The sequence below is a fragment of the Rutidosis leptorrhynchoides genome, chromosome 6 (assembly GCF_046630445.1).
Source record: "Rutidosis leptorrhynchoides isolate AG116_Rl617_1_P2 chromosome 6, CSIRO_AGI_Rlap_v1, whole genome shotgun sequence".
NCBI classification, from domain to species: domain Eukaryota; kingdom Viridiplantae; phylum Streptophyta; class Magnoliopsida; order Asterales; family Asteraceae; genus Rutidosis; species Rutidosis leptorrhynchoides.
Window position 1 is genome coordinate 425,903,766 of NC_092338.1, and position 26,699 is coordinate 425,930,464.

The 26,699-nt window shown below is 32.4% G+C and overlaps 1 pseudogene; it reads left to right on the plus strand.

Annotated features, from left to right (window-relative positions):
• The first annotated feature begins 2,551 nt into the window (after positions 1-2,551).
• The window catches only part of LOC139855200 (heat shock 70 kDa protein 3-like), a 53,634-nt pseudogene continuing 29,486 nt past the window's right edge, over positions 2,552-26,699 (plus strand).

The following is a 26,699-nucleotide window of genomic DNA, read 5'->3' on the forward strand; positions in this document are numbered from 1 at the left end:
CTTCCACTAATAACCGTTTTTGAAATATATTTCTTAAACATACTGTATTGTTTACCTAAAACCTGTAGATTCACTCAACATTGTTGATGATCCGTTTTGCATGTTTTATTCTCAGGTATTAATTGCTTCCGCTGTAGAATATTGCTGTTACGTAGAAGTCAAGCCAAGCACTGGGACTAGAGTTAACATTCCGTTAAAGGGATTTTTGACGGGGTGTTAAAGCATATTTGTGTCAAAAATAAAACTGCATATCGGAGGATTTGTAAAGTAAAATATGTTGGAAATCGTATTGTTATCATCACATGTAAAGTTTGTAAGGCTAAGATTATCGCTAAAAGATAATCATTATTATGTTGTTTAAACCTGGTATTTGTAATAAAAGTTATGGTTTGTATTGTAAAAACGAATGCAGTTTTTGAAAAACGTCGCATATAGAGGTCAATACCTCGCGATGAAATCATATGTTATTGTATTCGTCCTCGTGGTTAAGGTCGGGTTATGACAAAACAAATGAGAATGACCGATGATCCATATCTCAAGTTTAACTAAAGTATCTGAAACAAAAGGACGAATGATATTTAAAACTTACCATAAACAGTTTCGAGAAACTACCCTCACGTGAATTTGGGGACAATGACGTGTTGCTAGACGCTTACCATTGTTTGTATAGTTACTTGGTGTTGTGCCATACACAAGTGGGAGTCTAAAGGATTAATGTGCAAGGTACAACATATAACTATATGACTAAATTCATTTGAGCTTTCGGGGTCACACACATATACACCTAGACGTCAATTAATAATATATATTTGATATATATTATTCTAGTAATTAAATAAAAGTAATTAATTAATGTAATAAATCATATTCATGAATATGAAAAGGAGATTTGGATTGATTTTGGAAATCTTAAAAGTATATTTGTTTAAATAAAAGGATCTTGGATTGATTTTGGAAATCTTAAAAGTAGATTTGTTTAAATAAAAGGACCGTAGTCATTTTGTTGGCATGTGAGATACACATTAATATATATATATCATGAGAGATTCTTGGTTAGAAAAACACACAAGGATTTATATCAATCAATAACAATACAATTCATCTCTCATTCTTTCGGTGAACTGAACAAAAACACATATTACATATTTTGGTTCATAATATTTATCAAAGGTTGATTAATTATTACTTGGGTTTGGACTAGTATCCATTGACGTTATTTGAAGTGTAGTGTGGACTATCCAAAGAGACGGTCATACTTTTGATCGTAGGTTTCTCTCCGTTCATCAGTTTTTTCAAGAAATGTATATCGTTAACTCCTCTTTTGTTTTATATTCATGACAATTATTATGGTGTAACTGGATCTAATTGGGATAGATTAATCGTGTGCATGTTTCATTAAATAAGTGAAAATTTAATCTTGTAAAAGTTTTATGAAATAATAAAAGATTATTAATTTAACTATCCGTTGCGTTAATCTGTTTTGGTAAAAGTACACACGATTTTCCATCACTCCATAATATATAAACAAAAAGGCATCACTCCATAATATATAAACAAAAAGGCACCTACTTACAAGCCAGATCTAATTGCATTTGACGATGAGCAAGATTAATTTCCCATTTTGGTTGGATAAAACTTGTACATGAATCAGGAGTCAATCGAAGGTCGAAGGTCGAACAGTATACCCAAAAACTTGGTTCAAACTTCATGGTGGGGAAGGTTGACGATGCCGACGGAGGTTGTACATGGTGGCGAAGGTTTTGATGCTGACGGAGGCGTTGTGCCGGAGGACGTGACGGGGATGATTGTTGCGCCGTGGCTAAATCAATCAAGTTTTGGATATTTTTAGATCTGGATTTTTTTTGCTTGCTTGATGAATTTTTGTTTTGGGTTTTGCAGATATGATAATTTGTTAACGTTGTGGTTTGTAAGTTCAGTTCTTAAGGGTTATTTTAGTAGTGTTTGGAAAATTGTGGGAATTAATAGAATGAAAATAATTTAGCTGTTTGATGAAGGAATTTGGGGGTGAAGAAATTAAGAAACGGCTTTGGTTCATGAAGGAAGAATAAAAAATTGAAGAAGAAAAATTGAAGAAAATGACGAAGAACTAGTTAAAGAAGAATGGGTCCGAAAAAGACAGATTTTCCCTCACATGCATTGCACATGATCAGATTTAACGAAGATATTTAACGTCAGTCAGAAATATGAACTAAATCAGCAACATTGACAAACCACTGGGATCAAATTAGTAAAAAAAAAAGCACAGGGACGAAACCAGCATTTTGGTACAAACCACATGGATCATTTCAGCGATTTTGTCTATACATAGTATATAAGCGAGAGTTGGACTGGGATTCGGATTACGTACGACACATGAATCAATCAATATTAATTCATCATCGATCTTCACCGTTATTAAATTTAATTTGAGTCGATTCAGCTGTACGTCTAACAAAATACGTAATAGCTAGCTAGGTTTGTTTACGTATTAAGTTCTGATAAAAGTAGATAATACATTAGGACTGCTAGTTTTGTTTTTGTTTTTAAAGCGATGTCGAAATCAGTTGGAGGAAATGCAATTGGCATAGATCTTGGAAGTTGGAACAACATATTCGTGTGTTGCTGCGTGGTATGATCAACACAATCGTGTTGAGATCATTCCTAATGAACAAGGTAACAAGATTACACCCTCATGCGTGGCGTGAGACGGCACAAACCTCTTGGTAGGTGAGGCTGCGAAAAACCAAATCTCCAGGAACCCTAACAACACTGTTTTTGGTAGGGGGATGATTCTCACACACACTTTTTTGATCCTCACACACTAATTGAATATTATTAAAAGAGTAAAAGGTTAAAATAGATGTGTGAGGATCAAAAAAGTGTGTGTGAGAATCATCCCCTTTTTGGTAAGTCCAGTTGATCAATAATCAATTAGCTACTTTACTTTCAAGATTTAATTTTATGATTTATTTATTTCCTAGTGCGCGCTGGTATTTACATTTACATTCTTAATCATATGATTATGATGATATGGTAAATTACCATGACCTCAAAGCTAAATTGTGACATGTGTGTAAGTCATCAAAATTTTATTTCGATAAACCATTAGACCACAGATATTGGTGATTGTGACGTGGAGTGGGTGAGGTGCACTTTTTGGGGAAAAACTGTGACTGGGCCATGACATTTTGGGGGGGAGTTGTAATGGGGGGCTTTTGTCATGGTAAGACTGTGACGTGGCATTTTCTTTTTCTTTTTCTTTTAATTGTTTTTAAATTAGTTTTTATTTTATTTAATACAAAATATAAAATAAATTAGACAAAAGTACATTAATTATATAAAAAAAAAAAATTACAATAAAAAAAAATACACGCAAAAAAAAAACATTACATTACACGCTTAAAAAAACATAAAAAAAAATTACATTATTAAAAAAAACACTAGTTTTGCATGGAGCGAAAGTTTGGCGGGAGGTTCCAAATAATATTAATTGTTTTACTTTTTTTTTTTTTTTTTTTTTTTTGGTTTTATTTAGATAAAACATGACATAAATTTAACAAATTAAATAGAATAGAATAAATTTACTGTTTTACGTATTTTGTAAATTACCAATTACTATTTGAGGGAGTAAATTATAAACACAATAACTTACAGTATATTATTTTGTAAACTATCATATTCTTTAGGGGGTTAAATGATATTTTTGTAAAAGAATCCAAATAAAAATATATCATCTTCTTCCTTGAAATTTATCAAGTTGCAGGTGTGAACCATTTTTTGAAGATCTTTATTTTCATTTTCTCTCCACCTTCATTTTATTTACTTTAAATAATCAAAAGCAACAGATTACCCAAATAAATTATCACTTAACCAATCAAAAGCCCCCACATCATTAGCAAAAGCCCCTCTCCACCGCGTTTCTTCAACACCAACGCCGCCAGAGAACCGCCCACAAACGCACCATTCCTGGCGTTTGTGGGGCGTTTGTAACGACATGTCACGGTGGTTTGGTCTAGAAACGCTGCGATATCTGTGGTCTTAGTTACATGCTTGCAGTTGACCCAATAAATAAACTCAATCTGAATTTACTCCACTTTATTAATCTGGGCTCTCGACCACTGGATGAAAGATGATAAATTATCTATATACTCTGTATCTAATAGACAAAACCCTGTAGCACTATTCATCAATGATAAAGGAGGCAACTTTCATAAAAGAAACAACCCTTCAATGCTAACAAAAGATGTCGAAAAACATTTTTTTTTACAAAATAGATCAACTAACTTTAAAAAAAAAAAAAAAAACGAACGTTAAAAGAAGCAACTTTCACAAAAGAAACAACCCTTCAATGTTAGATGTTGAAAAAAATTCTGTTTTACAAAATAGATCAAGACCTTTTTTTTTTAGCTCGCATTCAAAACGGAGCTTCCGGCGCGAAGCAAGGGCTACAACTAGTGTACTACAATTGTAAGAATACAAAGTTTGCCATCTGAAGAAAAGAAGGAAAAGGATAAAATTTACATAAATAAGAAATGCATATACTGTTGTCCAAAGCTTTTTGGTTCTCATGCTTTTCAGGTTTCTTTTTGTCAAATTATAGGAGTAGTAATAGTAAGTTGGTGTTTGAATTAGCTAACATTTATTTATTTATTCTTTAATCTACAGATGTTAAACGATTAATCGGAAACACATTCGGTGATAGTAGAGTGCAGGAGGAGATGAAGTTATGGCCTTTTAAGGTGAAGGAAGGGTCTGCAGAGGAGCCAATCATAGTATTTGAACATGAAAATGGGGACAGAGAATTTTCATCAGAAGAAATATCTTGTGATTTTAAAAAAGTTGAAGGAAGCTGCTGAATCCTACCTTGGAACAACAGTCACGGATGCAGTGATTACGGATCCTGCATATTTTAATAACAAGCAACGACAGGCAACTATGGCTACTGCTAAACTTGCAGGCAGTTGATTAACGAGCCAACTTCAGTAGCAATTGCCTATGGTCTGGATAAGGGCGCTGCTGCTGATAAATGCTGTGGTCCTAAAGACAGAAACGTTTTCATTTTTGATTTGGGCGGAGGGACATTTGATGTGTCTCTTCTCAATATCAGAAAAGATGGTAGCATTACGGTTAAAGCGGTGGGCGGTGACACCCATTTGGGTGGTGAAGATTTTGACAAGGCATTGGTGAATCATTGTGTACAAGAATTTAAGAAGAAGGAAAACAAGGACATGAGTGAGAATGCAAAAGCAATGGTGAGGTTGAAAGTTTCATGTGAGAAAGCAAAGAGGGATCTGTCCTCAACAACTCAAACATCAATCGAAGTTGATTCCTTATACGAGGGAATTGATTTTTCTATGAAAATCACCCGGGCAAAATTTGAGAATCTAAATGATGGCTACTTTAGGAAGTGCATTGAGCATGTGAACAACTGCTTGATAGATGGGAATATGCACAAGAAGGATGTTGATGATGTTGGTATTGTCGGTGGGTCTACAAGGATTCCAAGGGTACAACAAATGTTGATGGAGTTCTTCGATGAAAAACCACTTTGCAAGAGCATCAACGCAGATGAAGCTGTGGCATATGGTGCTACGGTTTTGGCGTCAAACTTGAGTGGTAATCGTAATATTTGTGATGAAAAGAGGAATGATTTGATACTATTAGATGTGACCCCTCTATCTCTTGGTATCTCTATCCCGGGAGATAAAATGAGTGCTATAGTCCCAAAAAACACAGCAATACCTGAAGGATTAATGTGCAAGGTACAACATATAACTATATGGCCAACTTCATTTGAGCTTTCGGGGCCACACACATATACACCGAGACGTCAAATAATATATATATATATATATATATATATATATATATATATATATATATATATATATATATATATATATATATGATGTATATATATAATATATATATATATATGATGTATATATATATATTACTCAAGTAACAAAATAGTAAATCGAAATTAATTCATTTACTATTCATATGAATAGTAAATGAAACGAAATTAATTAATTTACTATTCACATGAAAGCGACATAATAGAAATTATTAATTATAAGTTACATAACATATCCCTAAAGTATTTGAGAAATACGACTTTATCGTTTAATGAATTTAACACTCCGTATCTTATTTCTATTTCAATATCTTTGTTTTGAAAAAGTTGTTTGTCTTATTAAAGAAAATATATCCGTGATCTAAATTATTTGATACACTTCACTTTACTTCATATTATATATATGGACGAGAGAATTGAAAAGAGAGTAAGTAAGAAAAATAACATTGTTTCATACGGAGTATCATTTTGAGTTCATAATATTAATCAAAGGTTGATTAATTATTACTTGAGTTTGGACTAGCATCCATTGACGTTGTTTGAAGTGTAGTGTGGACTATCCTAAGAGACGATCATATCTTTGATCGTATGTTTCTCTTCTTCAATCAGTTTCTTCAAGAAAGGTATATCGTTTACTCCTCTTTTGTTTTATATTCATGACAATTATTATGGTGTAACTGGATCATTGGGAAAGATTAATCGTGTGCATGTTTCATTAAATAAGTGAATATTTAATCTTGTAAAATTTTGTTCATAAAATAATAAAAGATTATTATTTTAACTATCCGCTGCGTTAATCTGAATTGGTAAAAGTACACACGATTTTCCAAAAGTGGTATCCGAGCCGCTTTTACATCATCTTAATTGTCGCGTGATTTTCTTTAGATTTAGCTTTGTGGTGAATTGGTAACAGTCAAAACCTTTATGGTTTTGAAAGTCAACTTTGTTGATTACCTCATGACGCACAAATAAGATCTGGAAAAAATCACTGTTATAAATTTTGAATTTATTTTTTATGGCTTGAATAATTGTTGTTTATTTCATTCCATGGTTGTACACATGCATTGTAACCATAGACAAGCCATATGTAGGTTTTAATAATGTAGTTATTAAAATTGTGATTGCACACATAGCCCATAATGCCCCGACCTATGTATGATTGTTGTGATTGTTGATTACGGCAATATTATGTCATGTTGATTATTTATTAGAAAGGCCATTTTGAAGCCAAAGTTGTAATATATTTATTTTTTAATTTTCATAGTATTGTATTTAAGTTTATTCTAAATTGTAAAAGTACTAGATTAGTTGTATTTTTCAATTTTAAATATATGTAATAAGATGAAGATTAAAGATAAAGATGCAACGTGGAGTTTGACTTAGAAGATGACGAACAGGTCAAGTTTACAACAATGGCGTTTGTGAAGTTTTCACTTGATTCTTGAATTAAGTGGGAGCTATGATATTATCCTTAGTTTGACCTCTTGATCCCATGTCGGCTCATGGGATCAAGCATAGGATTTTTGGGCTAGGCTATGTGTGTGTGATGCATGGTATGGTTGTGTTTTATTTTTACGCATTTATATTTAATTGTTGATTATAATGTATGCTAAATGTTTTTAATGAAAACATCAAATAAAACTAGTAACGAGTTTCAAAGGTTAAAATTGATGATTTTAAAAAGTTAAACTCTAACGAGTTTAAAGTTAAATATTTTTTTGAAACTCAAATAATATATATGGGCGACATCTTTTAAAAATGTTTTAAAATGATACACAATGTGTATTTGTTATTTTTTTTATAAAAAATAAAATAACAAACTAGACGCATAAACACGATCGACATATATAAAATTGGTTAAAATGATTTTTAACAAATAGTGTAGCGAATCTTGTGTGCATGCATTATTCGTTAACACAAACATTTTCAAAATACCCGTCAAATTTAAGTCATGCCATCCAATGAGCTTGCAAACACTCCTCGTTATTTTTTGATTACGGTGAGACCTAATCGAATTATAGCCATGAGGTGGATTTTCAGTTACGAGTGAGACTAGGCTGAATTTCCACTGTTTCCAAATTGGACGACTTAATCGTATTCAAGGTGAGACCTGAGTTCGAGGCAGGATGGGACAAACATGCCAATAGATAATAGTGGTTTGTTAGACTACACATATCTGAAGGTTCCATAAAGATCTAAGAGTTGCACATGTGATGCAATTGGTACTCGCTACTGATGTGATAAAACCGACCTTTAAATTTTACAACTAAACTAACTAATAAATATTATCACACTACGGGCAACTGGTCCCGATCGTGCAGCAATAGATATTGGCAAGTCAAGTTCGTTCCACAAGGAGAAGCGTATTCAAGAATCTAACAACAATTAATTATACTAAAAAGTGGGGGTTTTGGATTAGGAATTTATATTTAGCAAAATAATAATAAAATATAACTTAATCTTAAATTAATTAAACTACTTATTAATAAAAATTACAACATTACAAGATTAATTCATTAAGTGTAATAGTGAATCAAATGAGATTTCAATATTAATAATTATGGATTAAATGAATTTAAAGTAATATTAAAAGATTTAATTAAAACTTAAAATTTAAACTAAAATCATACATTACTGTATCTACACTTACGCGTTCTACGTGTATGTATACGCGTTCCGCGTATGTTATATTCGATGTGACAAAACAGTACGTATTAAGACTGAAGGAGATTGATTTATATTTTAATTTTTCTGAATAATAAAACGTAAAAATAATAATAATAATTTGCAATATATAATTGGGAGTTTTTACTTAAATATTTCACCTCTAGATCCATGGATTGTTTTAATTTTAAGTCCTATTAAAATGTTTTAGTATACAACTTTATATTTTCTTTCGAATATATAAAGTTTCAACTAACTAAATTAAATCTAATTTTCATTTGATCTTATTTAGATAGTTTACTATTCCTCAAGTATTTAAATTGAGACCTAACCTAGTTTTGACTTTCGCCAAAACTCAAATCATAACGGTTTCCCTTTTTACAATTTTCACTATTATATAACTAATGATATCACCCGAGCCACCGAACCTTATTTCTAAATTAGTGTTAATAACTTATTCATAGGTTTGTCTAAATCACTTGTAGTGTTGAAGCTTAATTTATATCAATAGAAATAACCTTCGCTATTTATATCTAACGGATTAAGTGATAAGGATTAAATATCTAATCATATAACAATGGTTCTTTTAGCTAGGCTCAATGTTAGAAATACTTAAGTTACATTTTAATATTTACGAATGATAACAATCCATTTCACTAGGGCTCTACAGCTAAGAAAACACTATGGGAATTTACTAACTAATCATGATAATGATACGGGAGTAAAAATAATAATACATAAACATAAACATAATAATAAGTAACAATGACAATAATAAAAATGAAAGTAACAAACTTACAAAAGGTCTTCAATTTAATGATTACAAATGGTAGAAAATGGACATGAAAGCACCCGTGCACACGAACAATAATACCCGTACAATACTGAAACTATCCTATTTGAACTTGAAAATAAATATGGGATTGAACAACTATCAGGGATAAATAATACGGAGTGTATGAGATAATTAATTATTGACAGTAGGTATTATATTTTTCTTCCGTATGTTGACTACCTACTGTCTCTAACTAAAACTATCTAACTACTTACCCTCTTTTCATAACCTGATGTTATGCGAGGTGTATATAAAATAGTTTATATTTTACTAGGAAAAACTATTAAATACGATACAATTTTACACAAGATATTTATTTATTTATAGAATGGATATACTTAAACCTTGCTACAACACTTATAGGCAGTGTACCTAATCGTACAGTAGTGTAGTTTTTAGTAAGTCCGGTTCGTTCCACAGGGAAATCTTTAAACAAAGCTCAACGCTATATTAGTTTACTTTTATAAAAATACAAATATATATATAAGTAATATTATTATTATAAAGGGGGGTTTTTACCGTTTAATGACCGGTTTGTCGATTTTAAAACTTTAGTTGCAGTTAAAACCTAATGTAAAATATAAAATAAATACAAGACTTAAATTAAAGCGTAAAGTAAATAACGATAATGAAATTGCGAATAATAAAAATGCGATAAAATAAAATTGCGATAATTAAAAAGTACGATAATTAAAAGTGCGATTAAATAACAATAAATAAAAGTGCGATAATTAGAAGTGCAATTAAATATAAAATAAAGGAAATTAAATATGAAATAAAAGAATTATGCTTATTTAAACTTCCGTAATCATGATGTTTGACGTGTTGATTTTAGTTTTATGCCCATGGGTTAATTGTCCTTTGTCCTGGATTATTTAATATGTCCGTCTGGTTTTTGTCCATAACAGTCCATCAGTCATAAATATAAAGTGCGAGTGTCCTCATCAAATTATTCTTATACCCGAAGTTAAATATTCCAACTAATTGGGGATTCGAATTGTAACAAGGTTTTAATACTTTGTTTAATGAATACACCAGGTTATCGACTGCGTGTAAACCAAGGTTTTACTACTTTGTTAACAATTACACCAATTACCCTTGAATGTAATTTCACCCCTGTTTTAATTATTCTAGTGGCTATTAATCCATTCCCGTGTCCGGTTAAATGAACGATTATTCGTACATATAAATACCCCGCCCATCGTGTCCGATCGAGTGTATATGGTAATTTATAGGGACGCCCAATTATAAATCTTTATATTAACATTAACAAACTTTCATTTAGTTAAACAAATATAAAGCCCATTAATAGCCCATAGTCTAATTTCCACAAGTGTCGTTCTTTTGTCCAAACCCCAATTATGGTACAAAGCCCAATTACCCAATTTTAGTAATTAGCCCAACATCATGATTACTTCGTTTTAAATAAGCATAATAATAACTTAGCTACGAGACATTAATATAAAAAGGTTGAACATAACTTACAATGATTAAAAATAGCGTAGCGTTACACGGACATAATTTCGACTTACACCCTTACAACATTCGCTAACATACCCTTATTATTAGAATTATAATTAAAATTAAAATTAAAATATAAATTATATATATATATATATCGTATAGATAGAGAAGAGAGAAAATAGAATATGAAATTTTGATCAGAATTCGGTTTGCTTTATAGCCAGAGTTGAAATTTGGGGCTCCGCGACTCGCGGCAAAATCCCCTTCAAACTCCGCGAGTCGTGGAGAATGTATTTACAGCTCAGTCCTTGGAGTTTTCTCTGCCGACGGTTTTTTATATATAAATATAATATATATATAATTAATATAATTAATTATATATTATATTATATTTATATACATAGTTAACTTGTAATTTTTAGTCCGTTGCGTCGAGCGTTAAGAGTTGACTCTGGTCCCGGTTCCGGATTTTTGAACGTCCTTGCGTACAATTTTATATTTTGTACTTTGCGTTTTGAATCTTGTACTCTTGTAATTTAGAGACGTTTCTTATCAATAATTGGAACCTTTTTGATTGTCTTTTGTACTTTTGAGCTTTTTGGTCGTTTGCGTCTTCAATTCGTTGAATCTGTCTTTTGTCTTCACCTTTTATTATTTAAATGAATATCACTTGTAAATAGAACAATTGCAACTAAAAGCTTGTCTTTCTTGAGGAATAATGCTATGAAATATATGTTCGTTTTTAGCATTATCAAATATTCCCACACTTGAGCGTTGATTGTCCTCAAGAAATATTGTCTTGAAATACTAGAATCACTTCTTTATTCTTCACACTTTGTACATCAGTGATTTCTATACGGCGGTATAAACAATGGTAGTAACGATATGGTTTACAGTCCCACATGACTATAAAAATTTAGATCCATTAAGGAAATTGGATCTTTATGAAAACATTTGATCTTTTGAAATCTAGTTTTTACCCTAGATAAGTTTTCCGGAATAACCCTTTACCGGTGTTTGCAAAATATTTTTGTGGGTTTGGTGGGTTTCAGATTTGAAAATTTTAGCTCAAAACTTGCGGTTTTGTGTCACCCACTTGCTAACCTTGTATTTGGAAAGCAACACGTCCAGTTTACTTGTCCCGTATATTACCTTTCGGTAAACTACCGTCCGGTTGTAAAGGAAAGCGTTGAACAAGCAATTGTTAAGGCAATGTCCCCTGACATGCTTTTAATTATGGTCTATAACGTGTCGGACGCAATTACTATCCTTGGTAGGAGCAATAGTAAAGCTCACCCTTATAATTTTTCGGTCTGGCACAAGGTCCTGTCTTTGACCACTATGCAACCACCGTTCTTACGGTTGACACCCGATTTAGTTCAGGTGACCTAATGAATTCCAGGTGAATTCCTAGGATTTTACGTTCAATGGTAATGAACGCATTGAAAATAGGGTTTTCAGAAAACAAATCGGTTTGTAATTTTGATCAAAATATTTTCTCGTTTAAGCTCGAGTTTAGATATCATTGAATTCCATGAGTTTGTAATTCTCAATCTTTAAGGTCAATCTCTAGGATTGAGTAATATCAGTCTTAAAAGCTGATTTTTAATCTTTAAGGAGATTATCCTTTCTGGGGATCTGATTCATTAGTCTTATCCAGCTAATTTGCATGGTGCCCCCCCATTGTACGAGATAAATCCTTCTCATGGTTAGGATAAATCTGACCACTTGGCGACCCTGTTTAATGCTGAGGTCCGTGGATTTCATGCTGATTTTAGTGATGACTTTTCTAGATTTTTCGTCAACCTACAGCTGGTCTGAACGACAACTTCATGACCTAAATCAAGAAGCGCGTGTCTTTTTCGGAAGACTTTACTTCCTTTTAATGGTGGAATTGATTCATCGTGTAGATCCATCTCTTCTTTTCTTTCATCGGGTAAAACAGTTTAGTTTAGTCCAAAGCAAAAGTATTTTCAGTTATTTGTTACAGATATATGTGACATATGTTTAAAATAACTTGGTAAATTTTCCCACACTTGGCTTTTAATTTCCTTTTTATCGTCCTCTATTCCATTTTAAATGAATTTTAACATTTTAGTTTGTTTCTTAATTTATGTCCTTTCCAAGGTAACAATAATTTCGGTGTTAAAACCTAGTTTTATCGTTCATAAATATGTATAAACATGATTTTGAATTCATTTAATTGAAAATTTTGAAAAATTTTACTAGAATTGGGTAGTCAGTATATAAGACTAGGGCTGTTCTTTATTATCAGAGAGCACTAGATTCTAATACAACTACTGCTTTACTAGTATTTTTAATGGTAACCAAGTGTTTAATATAAAAATTTTAAAATCCGAAAGAATTTAACCCCTTCCCACACTTAAGATCTTGCAATGCCCTCATTTGCAAGAAATCAGTAACAATTTAAATTATTGAGGGTGATTTGTGTGAAAATGATTAAATTTTTACCAAAGTTTCCAAATATATTGGCGTTTGTTTGCTGAATGATAAATGGTGCACATCATTTGTTCATTCCGTCTTGTTGTTATTTCACATATATTTTGCATCTTGTCGTCAACATTAGTTGCTTTTGCTGAACTTAATGCCAGTCTTTGAAAATGCGTTGTTTTACCCTGTTGTGTACATAAGATAAACTGCAAACATATATATATATTTTTGAAGTTTGGTATATTACCCCACGTTCAAAAATTATTAAAATCTAAGAATAAAAGTTAGATAATTATAAAAATGATTACAATATTAACAAAAGTATTAAACGTATCAATAATTACAAATTACAAAATAAAAAAAAAAAATAAGTAAACTAAGGATGATATTGGTACCAATAGGGGTTCCAGGCATAACCATAAGTGCTATAGAATGCTTCGGCAGGGTCATACGTAGGATATGGTGGCTGCATCTCTATCGACCAAGGAGGGAAGATGGGTTTCGGTGTAGGAATATAGTTTCTACCTATATGTTGGCAATGAGCTATGATTTGGTTCTGATGAACTTGCCAATCTTCAAATGCTCTCTGTCTAGCATTTTCGTATTCCTGAGAAGCTATAAACCTATGCATTTCTTGCATCTCATTCCCCCCTCCTACATTACCTTGTTGCTGGTTTCTCTCCACCTGTGGATGTCTACCATGGTATCGTACTGCGGCGTTATTTCGCCTCTTCAAAACTTTCGCACCATGGTATACATTTAAACCTATAGTATCGCGGGGTTCCGGCTCTTCTAGTAATAATCCCCCCCGACTTATATCCACACCGAGATATTCACCAATCAAAGTAATAAAAATACCACCTCCTATTATGCTATGTGGTCGCATCCCCCGAACCATAGCTGATAAATAATAACCCACACAATATGGTATACTTACAGCCCTCTGTGGGTCTCGAATACACATATGGTAAAACAAATCCTGTTCATTTACTTTTCCTTGTTTTTACCCCTTTGTGTAATCGAATTAGCTAAAAACCTATGTATCACTCTTAATTCGGCTCTATCTATATCCAAATAAGAGTAATTTCCCCCTTTGAAACGGTGATGGCTTGTCATTTGACTCCACACACCGTGTGTATCAAAATTTTCATCTATCTTTCTACCGTTTAGTATCAATCCTCTACAATCGGCAGACGCTAACTCCTCAGGTGTATATATACGTAAAGCCTGAGCCATGTCCAGTAAAGACATGTGGCGCATCGAACCGCCTAACAAAAATCTAATAAAAGAACGATCGGTTAAACTAGCTACCCGATCATTCAACTCTATACTACATAACAACTCTTCACACCATACTTTATATACAGGTCTGCGTATGGTGAATAAACATATCCAGTCATTAAAAGAAGAATTACCATACCTCTGTACAAGTAATTCCCTAATTGGCCCGGCCAATTCTACAGCTTCTAAGGGTCCCCATTCTATGACCCTCGGTACCTCAACAACCTTGGAATGAAGAGTATGCAAACCCCATTGATATTTTGGATAATCTATCCAAAGTCTGTCAAATCTCAGGTTCGGGTGCAACTCTTCCAAATGCATATCGGAAAAGGTCATGACTGGATGAGGTACATCCTGCTTGTAGTAGTTATCCACCTCCTGTTGTTCCAAATTCTCAGCAGGAGCATTGCGGGCTTGGGATGAAGATTCACCCCTTTCATTCTGCAAAACACATCAAACACAATTTTTGTGCATCCAAATATGCATTAGTGTCAGCAAAATCATTAATCAAAATAATTACAATGACATTATCAATTTATATCAAACTTAAGCTCATTTTCACATTTTTATCAAATCTACACTTTTTCATATAAGCATATACGAAAATGTTCGCCAAGTTCATAAGCATTCAACTCAAATAACATGTCAAAATAATCATTACTAGCAATTAAACAAGTCTCAAATGGCATTATCTTTCAAAAATCAAGTTCATGAATTTTAGACTTGAAAAAGTTCACTTTAATTCTCAAAATCATGTTTAGGCTCAAAGTTTGGATCATTTAACTACCTAGACATGTTACACTACTCAATTTAGCAACAATTCATGACAAAAATCGGCCATAACCTGTTTATATCAAAAAGCCCCAAATTGCACAAGAACACAAACCCTAGATTATTCAAAATTTGAAGTTTAAGGCTTCTAATCATGTTAAACAGCATCAATCTAGGTTATACAAGCATAATACATAAACAATTTAAGTCTAATTACACTAAAAAGCATCAAAATCAAATTGGGGAAAAAATAGCTCAAGAACACCAAAATTCGGATTAAATGGTGTTTAGGTGTAGAAATTTACCGTTTTTCTTGAGTAATTCTTAGATAGCATCCTTCTCAACATGATTTTAGCAAAAAAATTGGTGATTAACGGTTAAAAATTGGTATTTTTGGGGTGTTTTTGGGTGGTTTTTCGGGGTTTTTCGCAGCAGTTTTCGGGTGTTTTTGTGTGGGGGGAGTGAACTGATCGTTCAGCTCTTTATATTTTTTTCTGATTTTCGGTCCCTCCGCGAGTCGCGGAGATTTCCCTTTCAAACTCCGCGAGTCGCGGAGTTTGCTCTTTTTTTTTTTCTTTTTTTTTATAATCTTTAACTTATAAAACAATTAAGTATTTAATTTTAAAATTTTGTTTCCCTTGTTATTTAGGACGAGGTCGTTTCGGATCGATGTCCTAGTCCGTCCTTCGACAAAATTTTAAAATTTGTCTTTTAGTAGCGATTGTTTTAAAAGCTAAGATTTTTGGGTTTTTTTTCAATGTTTTTGGCATACTCTAATTCAATAAGATTAAAAATAATGATAATAAAAGTTATCGTCCCTCCCTCGGGTAAAGCAATTTCGGTTCAAAGACCTAGTCTTCAACTTACGACGAATTTTAAAAATCATATTTTTAACTTAATGAGATAAAGTAAATTTTTGTTTTTAAATTCACACAACTTAAATATAAAATTCAAAATTAAAAATTCAAAATTAAAAATTCACACCAAACTTAAAATTTGAAATGCATAAAATTAAAAATTTATATTTTAAAAATTCACACCAAACTTATATTAATTTTTCAAATATTTTAAATATATTGTTTTTACAAAGTTTACAATATTAATTTAAGATTTAAATATTAATTTTAAAAACATGGTAAAAATAAATTTAAAAATCTTTTTGTCTTTTTATCCCACTTTAATCAATCAAATATTATCAAAAATATGCGCCCCTCTTTTCGGTAAAGTAATTTCGGTTCCAAGACCTAATTTAACTCATGACGAATTTTTGAAATATTTTGGGTTGATTGATTAAAGATATTTATACCTTAAGAATAAACGTTAAATTTCGCAGTGATGTAATAAATTTTTGAATGATATCAATAATTTCGGTCGCCAAACCTAATTTTATTTAATACCAATTTAATACTTTTTAGCGAACAAATTAGCATTTATTATCAAAAGGTTAAAAATAAAAATAAAAATAAAAACTGTACAGATATACCTGTGAAATAGATTTCTTAGTTATATGATCTATTCCATTCATAAGATAGTCGGTTTAATTGGTTTTCCATTGCTACATAAGCGTAACCTCGAGCATTCAGTGTCTTTTCTTCTAAACATATGAACGGTCCGTCTCTGCATAAAGTAACAAATTCGGTATTTGAATAGGTTTGATTATTTGAACATTTACCTCCATGTGACCATTTTCTGCATTTGTGACATCGTTCTAGGTGTCGTGCTCTTCTTTTCGCTGCGGATTTTGATTTTCCTTTACCAAATTGTAACTTATTATCTTCGCATCTGGATTCTTTTCTAACTCCGTCCATTCTTTCTCTGATTACTGATACTAATTCGCTCGGTAGTATGTCATTATTACGTTTAGTGATCAAAGCGTGTAGCATTAGACCATGGTTTAGTTCACAGGCAGTCTTCATTTCGTAAAAACCTAAAAAAAATAAAAATTCAGAATGGGGGGAGAAGACTAGTTCTTTAGGGTCTGCTAGGGAAAGACCATTCGGGTTCCATTTTCGAGAACTACACGAAAACAGACAATCTAACTCTAACAGAAATACATATTATCCTTTAAAGATTTGATTCTCCCCACACTTAGTTAGCTGTGGTGTCGAAATTGTGATTAACTTCGTTGTCGACTTCCATCGGACCATGTATGTAATGTTTAACTCTGTGACCATTAACTTTAAATTCAATCCCATTTGAACTTATCAATTCTATCATTCCGTATGGGAAAACTCTTTTGACTATGAATGGTCCAGACCATCTTGATTTCAATTTTCCAGGAAATAGCTTGAATCGTGAATTGAAAAGAAGAACTCTGTCTCCTTCTTTAAATTCTTTTGAACTTCTGATTCTTTTATCATGCCATTTCTTCGTTCTTTCTTTATAGATTAACGAATTTTCGTATGCTTCATGTCTTAATTCTTCTAATTCGTTTAGTTGACTTAATCGTAGACGTCCGGCTTCATGTAAATCAAGATTACATGTCTTCAAAGCCCAAAATGCTTTGTGTTCAATTTCTACTGGAAGATGACATGCTTTTCCATAAACAAGTCTAAAAGGTGTGGTTCCAATTGGAGTTTTGTAGGCTGTTCTAAAAGCCCAGAGTGCATCCTCCAATTTAATGGACCATTCCTTTGGATTTGATCCTACGGTTTTCTCTAGAATACGTTTTAAAGCTCGGTTGGTATTTTCAACTTGTCCACTTGTTTGTGGATGATATGCGGTGGAGATTTTATGAGTTACTCCATATCTTTTAAGAACTTTCTCAAGTTGATTATTACAGAAATGAGTACCCCGATCACTTATTAAAGCTTTCGGTGTTCCAAACCTTGCAAAAAGACGTTTTAAAAAGTTGACTACAACTCGTGCATCGTTAGTTGGGAGAGCTTGTGCTTCCGCCCATTTAGATACATAATCAATGGCTACGAGTATATATAGATTATTATGAGATTTTGGAAATGGACCCATAAAGTCAATACCCCAAATGTCAAATACTTCACATACTTGGATGACATTTTGTGGCATTTCATCACGTTGACTTATTTTTCCGGCCCTTTGACATGCATCACAGGATTTGCAAAGAAGGTGTGCGTCTTTGTAAATTGTAGGCCAATAGAATCCAGCTTCATAAACTTTTCTTGCTGTTAGTTGAGGCCCATAATGCCCTCCTGTTGGTCCTGTGTGACAATGGTTTAAAATTTTACTAGCTTCATCTCCAAATACACATCGGCGTATTATTCCATCGAGACAACTTTTAAACAGATGTGGATCTTCCCAGAAATAGTGTTTTATATCACTGAAGAATTTCTTTCGTCTTTGGTACGATAATCCTTTTTCAAGGAATCCACAAACTAAGTAGTTTGCATAGTCTGCAAACCATGGGATTTCTTTATAATCTATCTTCAATAGATATTCATCAGGAAAGTTGTCTTGTATGGCCGATTCATTTAGAACTTCTAACTCAGGATTTTCAAGACGAGAAAGATGATCAGCGGCGAGATTTTCTGCTCCTCTTTTATCTCGGATTTCAATATCAAACTCTTGTAAGAGTAAGATCCAACGGATTAATCTTGGTTTAGCATCTTGTTTTGAAAATAGGTATTTAAGAGCAGAATGGTCGGTATAGACCACCGTTTTTGCTAGAACGAGATATGATCAAAATTTGTCAAAAGCAAAGACAATAGCAAGGAGTTCTTTTTCAGTAGTTGTATAGTTCGTTTGTGCTCCTTGTAACGTCTTACTAGCATAATATATAGGTTGAAATCGTTTTTCAATCCTTTGTCCTAAAACGGCTCCCATTGCAAAATCACTTGCATCGCACATTAGTTCAAATGGTAGATTCCAATTTGGTGTTATCATGATCGGCACATTAGTGAATTTCTCTTTAAGAATATTAAAAGATTTGATACATTCATCTGAAAAGATGAATGGCGCATCCTTTTCTAGGAGTTTATTCATAGGAGTGGCAATTTTAGAAAAATCTTTTATAAAACGTCGGTAAAAACCGGCATGCCCTAGAAAACTCCTAACTCCTCTAACATTGGTGGGATGTGGAAGTTTAGCAATTACATCTACTTTAGCTCTATCCACTTCAATTCCTTCTTTTGAAATTTTATGTCCAAGAACGATGCCTTCTTTAACCATGAAATGGCATTTCTCCCAATTAAGTACTAGATTTGATTTTTCGCATCTAATTAGCATTCGTTCCAGATTAACTAGACATGATTTAAATGTATCACCGAAGACTGAAAAGTCATCCATGAAAACTTCCATGCATTCTTCTATCATGTCGTGAAAAATCGCCATCATGCACCTTTGAAAGGTTGCAGGAGCGTTACAAAGTCCAAATGGCATTCTTTTGTAAGCAAAAGTACCATAAGGGCACGTGAATGTGGTTTTCTCTTGGTCCTCGGGTGCTATTGGAATTTGAAAATATCCGGAAAATCCATCTAGAAAACAATAGTAACTATTTCCGGCTAATCTTTCCAACATTTGATCTATGAAAGGTAAGGGAAAGTGATCTTTTCTGGTGGCGTCATTTAATTTTCTATAATCAATACATACACGCCATCCTGTTACAGTCCTAGTAGGAATAAGCTCATTTTTCTCATTTGTGATGACAGTCATGCCACCCTTCTTAGGTACGCATTGAACTGGGCTTACCCATGGACTATCAGAGATTGGATATATCAAACCTGCATCTAGCAGTTTAATAATCTCTTTCTTAACTACATCTTGCATATTAGGATTTAGTCTTCGTTGGCGTTGCACATACGTTTTATGACCTTCTTCCATAAGGATTTTATGTGTGCAATACGAAGGACTTATTCCTTTAATATCATGAATCTTCCATGCAATGGCTGGTTTATGAGCTTTCAACACAGAAATGAGTTGTGATTTCTCATTTTCAGTAAGAGAAGACGATATTATTACAGGTAATTCAGATTCACCATGTAAATAAGCGTATTCCAAATGGTTTGGAAGTGGCTTTAACTCTAATTTCGGAGGTTCTTCTATTGATGATTTATATTGATATCTGTCTTCTTCTTTTAGCATTTGAATTTCTTCTGTTGTTGGTTCATATCCATTAGCTATAAGTGTAGCTAACATTTCAGCTTCATCAATTGGTTCATTACCTTCTCCTAAAGAACATTCTCCTGTTCCTTGTAATTCTGGAAATTCTTCTAATAATTCTGCATGTGCATCTATAGTTTGAATATAATAACATGTATCATCTGCAGATTGTGGTTGTTGCATTGCTCTATCAACTGAAAAGGTAACACTCTCATCCTCTATACTTAGGGTCAGTTTCTTACCGAACACGTCTATCATTGCTTTAGCCGCGTTTAAGAATGGTCTTCCTAATATGAGAGGAACTTGAGAATCTTCTTCCATGTCCAAAACAACAAAATCTACTGGAAATACTAAAGTACCAACTTTAACTAGCATGTTCTCCATTATCCCTCTAGGATATTTTATTGATCTATCGGCTAGTTGTATGCTTATTCTGGTTGGTTTTAATTCTCCAAGGTCTAGTTTAGCGTATAGTGAATACGGCATTAGATTTATACTAGCACCTAAGTCTGCCAATGCTTCTATTGAACTAAGACTACCCAGAAAACATGGAATTGTGAAACTTCCTGGATCAGATAGTTTTTCTGGTATCTTATTCAACAGCACTGCTGAACAATTAGCATTCATAGTAACAGCCGAGAGTTCTTCCATTTTCTTTCTATTTGAGATTAGATCTTTCAAGAATTTAGCATACCTTGGCATTCCTGAAATCACATCAATGAAAGGAAGATTTACATTTATCTATTTAAACATATCCAAGAATTTGGATTGCTCGGCTTCAAGTTTTTCTTTCTTCATTTTACTCGGGTAAGGAAGTGGTGGTTGGTATGGTTTAACATAAGGTTTATCCTTAACTGTGTTATCTTCATTAACCTTTTCAACTACCGGTTCTTTTTCCTTATCTTGATCAGGTTGTGGTTCTTGTGGAGTAGGAATGGTTTCATCAGAAGTTACAGGTATTTCAGGTGGTTTAAGTGTTGTACCACTTCTTGTGGTAATAGCTTTAGCTGTTTCATTCCGGGGGTTAGCATTTGTATCGCTCGGTAGACTTCCCGGTTTTCTTTCACCTATTAACCTTGCTAGGTTACTTACTTCTTGTTCCAGATTTTGAATAGAAGCTTGTTGATTTCTAAATGCTTGAGCATTTTGTTCATTAGTTTGTTTCTGAGATGTGAAAAACTGCGTTTGAGTTTCAACTAGCTTCGTCATCATATCTTCTAAATTCGGCTTTTTATCATCGGTTTGTTGTGGTGGTTTGTTTTGAAAATTCGGTCTTTGCTGATTGTAAGTATTATTGGATACTTGTTGATTGCTAGGACTTTGTTGGTTGTTGTAAGGAATATTTCGGTTATAATTCTGGTTTTGATTGTAAATCGGTCTTGGCGGTTGATAATTATTCTGATAATTATTTCCAGGCCTTTGGTTTATGTATGAAATATTCTCTCTTTGTTCCATTGTTAATTCAATACTGAGACAATCTTTTGTCAAATGTGGTCCTCCACACTGCTCACAACTAATTCGTATAGCATGAATATCTTTAGTCATCTTTTCCATTCGTCTTTCCACAGCATCTATCTTTGCGGAAATGGAATCTAAGTCATGGCTAGAATCGGCTCTAGCTGCTTTAGATGATCTAATGATGTCTTTTTCTTGGTGCCACTCATGTGAGTGGGAAGCAGTGTTATCAATAATTTTGTAAGCATCAGTTTCGGTTTTCTTCATAATAGAACCACCAGCTGCTATATCTATGTCTTTTCTTGTAGTGATGTCGCATCCTCGGTAGAATATTTGTACTATTTGACAGGTGTCTAAACCATGTTGCGGACATCCTCTTAATAACTTTCCATATCTTGTCCACGCCTCATATAGAGTTTCATTTGGTTTCTGTGTGAACGTAACAATTTCTGCTTGAAGTCTTACGGCTTTAGATGCAGGAAAGAATTGTTTAAGAAATTTGTCAATTAAAACGTCCCATGTATCGATCGCCCCTTCAGGTAACGATTCCAACCAATCTTTGGCTTCTCCCTTTAAAGTCCAGGGAAATAACATGAGATATATCTGTTCATCCTCCACTTCTCGGATTTTAAATAGTGTGCAGATCCTATTAAAGGTACGTAGATGTTCATTTGGATCTTCCTTCGGCGCACCACTAAATTGGCATTGATTTGTCACCATGTGTAGAATTTGTCCTTTGATTTCATAATCTGGCGCATTAATGTCTGGATGAGTAATTGCGTGACCTTGGCCAGTGCGTTGAGCTCTCATTCGGTCTTCCATACTTAAAGGTTCCAGATTCTCCATAATTGAATTTGTTGAATCAGTATCACTAGATGATTCTGATTTAATGGTTCGTTCCTCAACAATCTCTGTTTGAATGATTGGTGGTTTCGGAGGAAAGTTTAGTGGTTCAGGATCTATGAACCGTTCCTGAATATTTTCCGGATTCTCAATTGTGAGGTTGGGTTCAAAAAATGGATTATCGGAAATTTGAACTGAAGTACTTGGTCGACTGGATGACGATTCTAAAGAAAAATCAACGGCGGTTATATTTGTTAAACAATGTCTTGATCTAGTTACAGGTGGTGAACGTACAAAAGGTGATGAACGTCTTGCTCGGTGCATTCACTGAATATCCTATTAGTTTTTAAAAAGAAAGAAAAATTATAATAAGTTATCCAATCAATAGACTTTTCTGATTTTGCCCACGTTTCGAATAGCCAAAAGATGCAGCAGAGGGGCAGGATTCGTTTGGTCTCAATATAATTGAGGACTGTTTGGCTCCAATAACCCGGTCCACGTACAAATCCAACTATTACTACGAACCAGAAAATTTTGATGTCTATTAATTTAACCACTTAAAATAAATTTTCGTAATTTTAAGAAATTTAGATAAGAAGTAGAATAAAAATCTATGTCCTAAAAACTAGAATAGCGAGAAATAAGAGAGAAAAAGAGTTCGTCGAAAAAGGTCGAAAAAGAAAAAAAAATGGTTGAAAAATAAAAGGTGACGGAAAAATAAAAGAAACTTATAAAAACTTAAAAATACTTAACTAACCTAACCTTATTACTACAACTAACTTAAAATTATAATCGCAAATTGAAATTACTAATTGGAATGATAATTGATACATAGTAAAAGGTCTAAAAATATTAAAGCTTACAAGGAAAAACTAAATCCCAATTAGAAATAACTTAAAAAGAAACTAAAACTTAAAAAGGCGTCGCAAAATTCTAAAGCACCTAAATCTTAGTCTAAAGAAAAAGCACTTAAGGAATTCTACGGCAAAGCCTAAAAATCTAGGAGTAAAAATAACTATAGCAAAAACTAAGTTTAAAATTAAATATGAGCTAAAAAATACAAATATTACGCTACAACGATTAAAAAGGGACAAAATATAAAAATATACAAAAAATTGTAAAAAGTACAATTTTTATAAAAATATTATTTTTATATTATTTTTTAATAAAACTACTAATTTTACAATTTAATAAAAACTAATTAATACTAAATACATAAATTAAATAAAAAGTAAAAATAAAAATAAAACTAATAATAATAATAATAATAATAATAAGGTTTAAATAATAATAATAAATAATTAAAACCCGTAATTAATGCTGAATTAGGGCTTCTTTGTCGCCTGTCAGAAAGGCTCCGCGAGTCGCGGCATTTATTGCATCAAACCCCGCGAGTCGCGGGGTTCAGAAATTCAGTTGACAGCTTAGAATTTTTACGCGTTTTTCTATTTTTTTTTTTATTTTCTGTTTTCTGTTTTTTTAAAATAAATAAAAGATTTTAAAATAAAACTTATATTTTTATAAACTAAAATAAAAATAAAGAAACTTATAAAACTTAAATATTTAACAAAATCTTAAAAATACTTATATTTTTGTTTTTCTTTTTATATTTTTCGAATAATTAAAACATATTTTTACAAAAACGAATTTTTATAAAAGTAAACTAAAAATCTTTTTTTTTTTTTTTATTAGCGTTGCGCTTCCGGCTTTTAAGATGGATCCCCGGCAGCGGCGCCAAAAATACTTGATGTTATGCGAGGTGTATATAAAATAGTTTATATTTTACTAGGAAAAACTATTAAATACGATACAATTTTACACAAGATATTTATTTATTTATAGAATGGATATACTTAAACCTTGCTACAACACTTATAGGCAGTGTACCTAATCGTACAGTAGTGTAGTTTTTAGTAAGTCCGGTTCGTTCCACAGGGAAATCTTTAAACAAAGCTCAACGCTATATTAGTTTACTTTTATAAAAATACAAATATATATATAAGTAATATTATTATTATAAAGGGGGGTTTTTACCGTTTAATGACCGGTTTGTCGATTTTAAAACTTTAGTTGCAGTTAAAACCTAATGTAAAATATAAAATAAATACAAGACTTAAATTAAAGCGTAAAGTAAATAACGATAATGAAATTGCGAATAATAAAAATGCGATAAAATAAAATTGCGATAATTAAAAAGTACGATAATTAAAAGTGCGATTAAATAACAATAAATAAAAGTGCGATAATTAGAAGTGCAATTAAATATAAAATAAAGGAAATTAAATATGAAATAAAAGAATTATGCTTATTTAAACTTCCGTAATCATGATGTTTGACGTGTTGATTTTAGTTTTATGCCCATGGGTTAATTATCCTTTGTCCTGGATTATTTAATATGTCCGTCTGGTTTTTGTCCATAACAGTCCATCAGTCATAAATATAAAGTGCGAGTGTCCTCATCAAATTATTCTTATACCCGAAGTTAAATATTCCAACTAATTGGGGATTCGAATTGTAACAAGGTTTTAATACTTTGTTTAATGAATACACCAGGTTATCGACTGCGTGTAAACCAAGGTTTTACTACTTTGTTAACAATTACACCAATTACCCTTGAATGTAATTTCACCCCTGTTTTAATTATTCTAGTGGCTATTAATCCATTCCCGTGTCCGGTTAAATGAACGATTATTCGTACATATAAATACCCCGCCCATCGTGTCCGATCGAGTGTATATGGTAATTTATAGGGACGCCCAATTATAAATCTTTATATTAACATTAACAAACTTTCATTTAGTTAAACAAATATAAAGCCCATTAATAGCCCATAGTCTAATTTCCACAAGTGTCGTTCTTTTGTCCAAACCCCAATTATGGTACAAAGCCCAATTACCCAATTTTAGTAATTAGCCCAACATCATGATTACTTCGTTTTAAATAAGCATAATAATAACTTAGCTACGAGACATTAATATAAAAAGGTTGAACATAACTTACAATGATTAAAAATAGCGTAGCGTTACACGGACAGAATTTCGACTTACACCCTTACAACATTCGCTAACATACCCTTATTATTAGAATTATAATTAAAATTAAAATTAAAATATAAATTATATATATATATATATCGTATAGATAGAGAAGAGAGAAAATAGAATATGAAATTTTGATCAGAATTCGGTTTGCTTTATAGCCAGAGTTGAAATTTGGGGCTCCGCGACTCGCGGCAAAATCCCCTTCAAACTCCGCGAGTCGCGGAGAATGTATTTACAGCTCAGTCCTTGGAGTTTTCTCTGCCGACGGTTTTTTATATATAAATATAATATATATATAATTAATATAATTAATTATATATTATATTATATTTATATACATAGTTAACTTGTAATTTTTAGTCCGTTGCGTCGAGCGTTAAGAGTTGACTCTGGTCCCGGTTCCGGATTTTCGAACGTCCTTGCGTACAATTTTATATTTTGTACTTTGCGTTTTGAATCTTGTACTCTTGTAATTTCGAGACGTTTCTTATCAATAATTGGAACCTTTTTGATTGTCTTTTGTACTTTTGAGCTTTTTGGTCGTTTGCGTCTTCAATTCGTCGAATCTGTCTTTTGTCTTCACCTTTTATTATTTAAACGAATATCACTTGTAAATAGAACAATTGCAACTAAAAGCTTGTCTTTCTTGAGGAATAATGCTATGAAATATATGTTCGTTTTTAGCATTATCATAACCGCAGCTCCTTTTCTTTATACTCCAATCTTGAGATTTAGTTAATATTATTTTATTTAAAGTAAATCTTGAGAGCTGTAAATATTCTTTATCCAGCTGAAAGTTGTCTTTAAATATATTAAAGTGCACAACCCATGTGAAATTGGAATCTAAATCTGGTCAAAAAACTACGCGTTTCGCGTAGATAGGTACGCGTTTCGCGTAAGGTATCTTCATGAAAGTTGTAGATTTTTGAGTTACGGACGTCTGGACACCTGATTCGCCTTTTTT